Here is a 6,000-nt window from a genome sequence, read left to right on the forward strand (position 1 = left end):
CAAGTGGGAAGCAAAACTAATTGCTTAATTAGTTTTGTTTCCCAGTTCCATCATTATTCTCAGGAAACCTTTAATGTTCTAATGAAAGGGTGACATCTCAACTTTCTTTTAGCTTACAATATGCCTTTTCACTAACCAAAATGCTCTTAAGAAAATGTTATGGTGGCACCAGGAGACACCCCAGGTTTTCACTAACCTAGTTTGGTGAGTGCCACCTCCCTCTTGCTTCCTCTGCTCTGCTCCGTATGACTCCAGACCTCATTCTTGCTTCTCGGAGAGTCCCTCTTTATTTCTTAACCCCACTTCTCCACACTTCATTAGCTCTTTCTGAAAAATCATTGCTGGTACTCCAGCTAGGCAAATAAACAAGCGCACACAGAGATGCTTGTAGAGTAAGAAAAATAACAAAGTAGTTGATTGTATGAAGTAAATAACTAGGCTAGTAAAGTTTCTAGTTCTCTAACCTAACAAACTAAAGAAAGGCAGCCATCCTTGCTCCTTTTACTCAGGATAGCTCCCAGCTGACGTCTTGAAGTCTGTCAATGTGAGGGAGGTACACCTAAGACTTATCAGTCTAAACCAGGGGTCTGCAACCTTTAAGACAAAAAGAGCCACTTGGACCGAAGAAAAAAAAACTGGGAGCCGCAAAACCATTGCGACATTTAAAACAGTGGGGAGTGTCGGGGCACACAATGCGCCTCCTCCCCTCGCTAGTATCCGCCCCGGAGCCGCAGCAAAAGTGTAAAAGAGCCACATGCGGCTCCGGAGCCGCAGGTTGCTGACCCCTGGTCTAAACAGAAAGAGCGAGGAGCCTTCATATTCCCCTGTTTAGGGAAGTTTTTAATGTTTGATGTTTTATTGTGTTCTTAATATACTGTTGGAAGCCGCCCAGAGTGGCTGGGAAGGCGTGGCCAGATGGTTGGGATATAAGTAATATATTATTATTATTTATTAGTATTTATTATATTCCCAGACTATCACTGTACCTTTACGCTGACTTCTCTGTCTTTATGCAAACCCCTCTTCTGCAAGCTTTGTTGCACTCAAACTTCCAACTGTGTGTGTGTGAGTGTGAGAGAGAGAAAAGCTTTCTCATCTCTTTCCTGTACTGACACGGGAGAAAAGCTTGTTTCCCTCTGGGATGAGGAGATGAGTACACACATGCACACCCGTGGAAGTGAGAAGGTGGCGATTTTTTGTGCTAGAGGTGGGTAGAAAATAGATCTCTAGATGTTTTGCAGTAACCAAAAAAGATTTCTGACTTCACAATGGTTTGATAAAGGGGTCAGGAGCCTCTGACCTTCCAGGTGCTGGAGTCCCAATTCCCACTTGCCTGAGCCAGCATGAGCAAAGGTCAGGAATGGCAGGAATCATAGAATAGAATCATAGAGTTGGAATAGACCACAAGGGCCATCGAGTCCAACCCCTGCCAAGCAGGAAACACCATCAGAACACTCCTGACATATGGTTGTCAAGCCTCTGCTTAAAGACCTCCAAAGAAGGAGACTCCACCACACTCCTTGGCAGCAAATTCCACTGTCGAACAGCTCTTACTGTCAGGAAGTTCCTCCTAATGTTTAGGTGGAATCTTCTTTCTTGTAGTTTGGATCCATTGCTCCGTGTCCGCTTCTCCGGAGCAGCAGAAAACAACCTTTCTCCCTCCTCTATATGACATCCTTTTATATATTTGAGTTGTAGCCAAACCATATCTAGAGGCCTGCAGGGTCATTCCCCCCTGTGTAATGGCAAGAACTTCCCCACCCCCAGATTAGGCTGCTTAAATGAATAAGGGTGGAGGGGAGGAATGTGTTTGAAAGAACTATGAGCTCAGTTCCCTGGGCCAAGATGGATGCAAAGATCCTTAATTCTGAGTGCATGTCTGCCCCTTTTGGTAAATTACTGATTTGCACAGTTCCAGGAAGTGGAACTCGAAGAGTTTGGGGATGAGGGAGTTGGTTTTATAAACCAGGATTTGTGGAATTTAGGATTGAGTCGGCCCACTCCTACTATGTACTGGCTTTTTTTAAAAAAAACAGCTAATCTGATCACTAGATGGCACTCTGTCATCTCAAACCAGACTTCGTGCTCCAGCAGGAACAGCAAGTAACAAGTCTTTTCTAGCTTTCTTATACCACAGTTGTGATGGCAAATGGGTTTTTTAAAATTTATTTAAAGAGTCATAGGAGGTCTAGCATGTTCTGACAAAATCCTGCCAAACTTGGAACTGCCATATTAGGTGAAGTCAGTTCTTTCAACTTGGTATGGGATGCCATCTCCACAGAATATGGCTAGCTGTTCCACAAAATACACAGGATGAAATGGCAGAATTCTGGTCTGTTTTACTTCAGGGGGGAATTGCATTGGGGAAAACCTGGCATCTTCATGTCAATTAGAGCCCACTCTCTGATGAGCCACCTTACCATATGGAGTAATATTTTTATTGTGGCAGGAGTGGAGGGCTGAAAAAAACCCATGACCCCCCTCAACCTCTACGGGCTGAACTGCTCCTTGTAATTTAGGATTTCACTATCATCTCATTCTTTATAGCCTGTAGAATGGCTTCAGTGTTCTGTTACCTCTACCCCCATAGAACTTGACCATCTTCTCTGGTCCATGTATGTTTTAGGACTTTTGACTTCCCTAGCCATGGGACAAGAGGGGATTCTCTTTTACAGACCAATACCTGATGAAGTTGGAATAAATGGGTGTTTTTCACAATGGAGGGATGTACAAAATAGCAATTGGGATAGTTTGTACTATTTAATTCATAAATGTTCTGAATTTAGGGGGGAGCACTAAAGTGGCAAATTGCATCCAATTATTTGGAATTATGAGAACCCAAGAAAACAGAAGAGCTCCGAAAGGATCTCTCCAAGCTGAGTGAGCAGGTGAGGTTCAATGTAAGTCAGTGCAAAGCAATGCACAATAAAATCACTTCATTGGGATGTAGCATTTAACTGACCAGTCAAATGATGGGTTTTTTATTCTTGTACTGAATAAATGGTGAAATGGCTCTCAAAAGCCTCTCTTCGTCCCATGTTTTTGATGGCATCAATATAGTTGAGAGCATTGATTTTATTTTTAAAATATTTTAAAAATGGGAGGTACCCAATTAACATATAATAATTTAATAACAATAATTTATTATTTATACTCTGTCCATCTGGCTGGGTTTCCCCAGACACTCTGAGCGGCTTCCAACAAAGATTAAATTCATTAAAACATCAGTCATTAAAAACTTCCCTAAACAGGGCATGCCCTGTCAATACAAGGATTTCTGCTGACGCAATAGGAATTTCCCCTGCTCCTGCCATGCACTCCCCAAATCTGCTCTGGAGGGTGGAGGGAACCTCTAGAACATATTTTAGGGGTTCCACAGGGAGAGGAGATGGGGGATGTCACGCTGTTCAAGTGGAAATCCTTTGTGCTGTCAGGGCATGTCACTTTGCATGCAACCCCATATGCTTTAATCATCAAATGATGTGATACTTGGGCAGCTTTCAAAGTCAAATCAGGGAATTGTTGTGAAACAATTCAGTTTTTAAAATGTTTCCGTAACTCATGGCAGCAGGAGAAGGTAAAGAGAGAAAACATCTTAATACAGGGAGATTAGCTTCTAAATTTCTGGTCCAAGGTGTCAAGATTACCTTGCTGAATTTTATCTCTTAGGGTTTCATATTTTCATGTCACTACAGGGACACGGGTGGCGCTGTGGGTTAATCCACTGAGCCTAGGGCTTGCCAATCAGAAGGTTGGTGGTTCGAATCCCCATGATGGGGTGAGCTCCCGTTGCTCGGTCCATGCTCCTGCCAACCTAGCAATTTGAAAGTACGTCAAAGTGCAAGTAGATAAATAGGTACTGCTCTGGCAGGAAGGTAAACGGCGTTTCCATGCGCTGCTATGGTTTTGTCAGAAGCGGCTTAGTCATGCTGGCCACATGACCCGGAAGCTGTCTGCAGAAAAACGCCAGCTCCCTCGGCCTATAGAGCGAGATGAGCACCGCAACTCCAGAGTCGTCCGCGACTGGACCTAATGGCCGGGGTCCCTTTACCTTACTGTGTGTCACAGTCAGGAGATGTGATGAGGCAGGGCTTCCCTGACCATTGGCCACGAGAGTTGAGACTCCAACAACATCTGAAGGTTCCCCAATCCTGGTGGAAGTAAGGAGCTCTTCCAGCTGATGGTGAGCAGCTTGGTTTGCTCAAAGAATAGAAACCTGCCTTTCTCATACTGGATAAATGATGAGATGTCTCCCAAAAACCCCTCAAAGAAATCTTAGTTCCATGTTTTTGATGGCATCAATATAGTTGAGAGCACTGATTTTTAAATAGCTTGCCACACTCACTGAGTTCGGCTGCGGTTCTAATAAATGGGATTCCAGTTTCTGCCTCTGCATGTGAATGAATGTATTTTGAGAATTACACCCCTGGCAATGGAAACTTTTCTTACAGTAAGCTTTCCTGGCTTCCAGTATTTTATTGGCAGTTGTGAGTCAGCGTGATCCATTGCTCCTGAACTAGAAGCAAAACATGAAAGCTGCCTTAGGATATATATGGATAAACAAGAATAAAATCCAATTATTTCTCTTGCTTCTCACCAGCTGCGCAGGCAAACAAAGCTCATCTTTACTTTAGCGTTCTGTGAATTCTAACCAAATTGTAAAAGGGCATTATTTTTTCAAAGCTTCAGTGATTGGAATTAAATTTTGATTTCAGATGCTTTGTCCCTTACTGATTGGAGTGGTAATATTATACATTTCCTACCTCTATCAGTGAGACAGTTGTCTAACAGAGCAAAAATTGAAACAAGGTTTGTAAACTAAGCCAAACTAAGCATTCGTGAGTCTTGTTGGTTTTAATGGGAGGACTGAATGTGTGGTAAGTGCTTTCTTCCCCTTCCCTTGAAATCAATGAGCTGAACTTTGGCTAGTTCTATCCAACGCTCAGGTGCCTCTAGATCAAAATATTCAATACTTACATATATGAATGAATAGAACTGGATTTTAGTGATCTCTTCAATCATGGTGGTACTGTGTTCTAAACCACCAAGCCTCTTGGGCTTGCTGTCGTAAGGTTGGCAGTTTGAATCTGTGTGGCGGGGTGAGCTCCCATTGCTTTGTCCCAGCTCCTGTCAACTTAGTAGTTCAAAAGCCTGCCAGTGCAAGTAGATAAATAGGTACCACTGCAGCAGGAAGGTAAACGGTGTTTCTGTTGCACCAGAAGCGGTTTAGTCATGCTGGCCATATGATCTGGAAAAGCTGTCTGGACAAACAGCGACTTCCTCGGCCTGAAAGTGGAGATGAGCACTGCACCCCATAGTCGAATTTGACTGCACTTAACCATCCAGTGGTCTTTTACCTTACCTGTCCATTTCTACAAAACCATGATTTCTATATTTATATGGTTTAGGGTTGAATCCTAACAATCATTACTCAGAAGAAAGTCCCATTGAATTGAATGTGTCTTACTCCCCCAAGGTAATTGATTTAATAATAATTACAACAACAACAATTTATTATTTATACCCCGTCCATCTGGCTGAGTTTCCCCAGCCACTCTAGGCAGCTTCCAACAAAACACTAAAATACAATAACCTATTAAACATTAAAAGCTTCCCTAAATAGGGCTGCCTTCAGATGTCTTCTACAGGTTTGGTAGTTATTTTTCTCTTTTACATCTGGTGGGAGGGCGTTCCACAGGGCGAGTGCCACTACCGAGAAGGCCCTCTGCCTGGTTCCCTGTAACTTGGCTTCTTGCAGTGAGGGAACCGCCAGAAGGCCCTCGGCGCTGGACCTCAGTATCCAGGCAGAACGATGGAGGTGGAGACGCTCCTTCAGGTATAAAGGACCGAGGCAGTTTAGGGCTTTAAAGGTCAGCACCAACACTTTGAATTGTGCTCGGAAATGTACTGGGAGCCAGCGTAGGTCTTTCAAGACCGGTGTTAGTGTGGTCTTGGCAACCACTCCCAGTCACCAGTCTAGCTGCCGCATTCTGGATTAGT

This window comes from Podarcis bocagei (genome assembly GCF_964188305.1).
Source record: "Podarcis bocagei genome assembly, chromosome: 1".
NCBI lineage: Eukaryota > Metazoa > Chordata > Lepidosauria > Squamata > Lacertidae > Podarcis > Podarcis bocagei.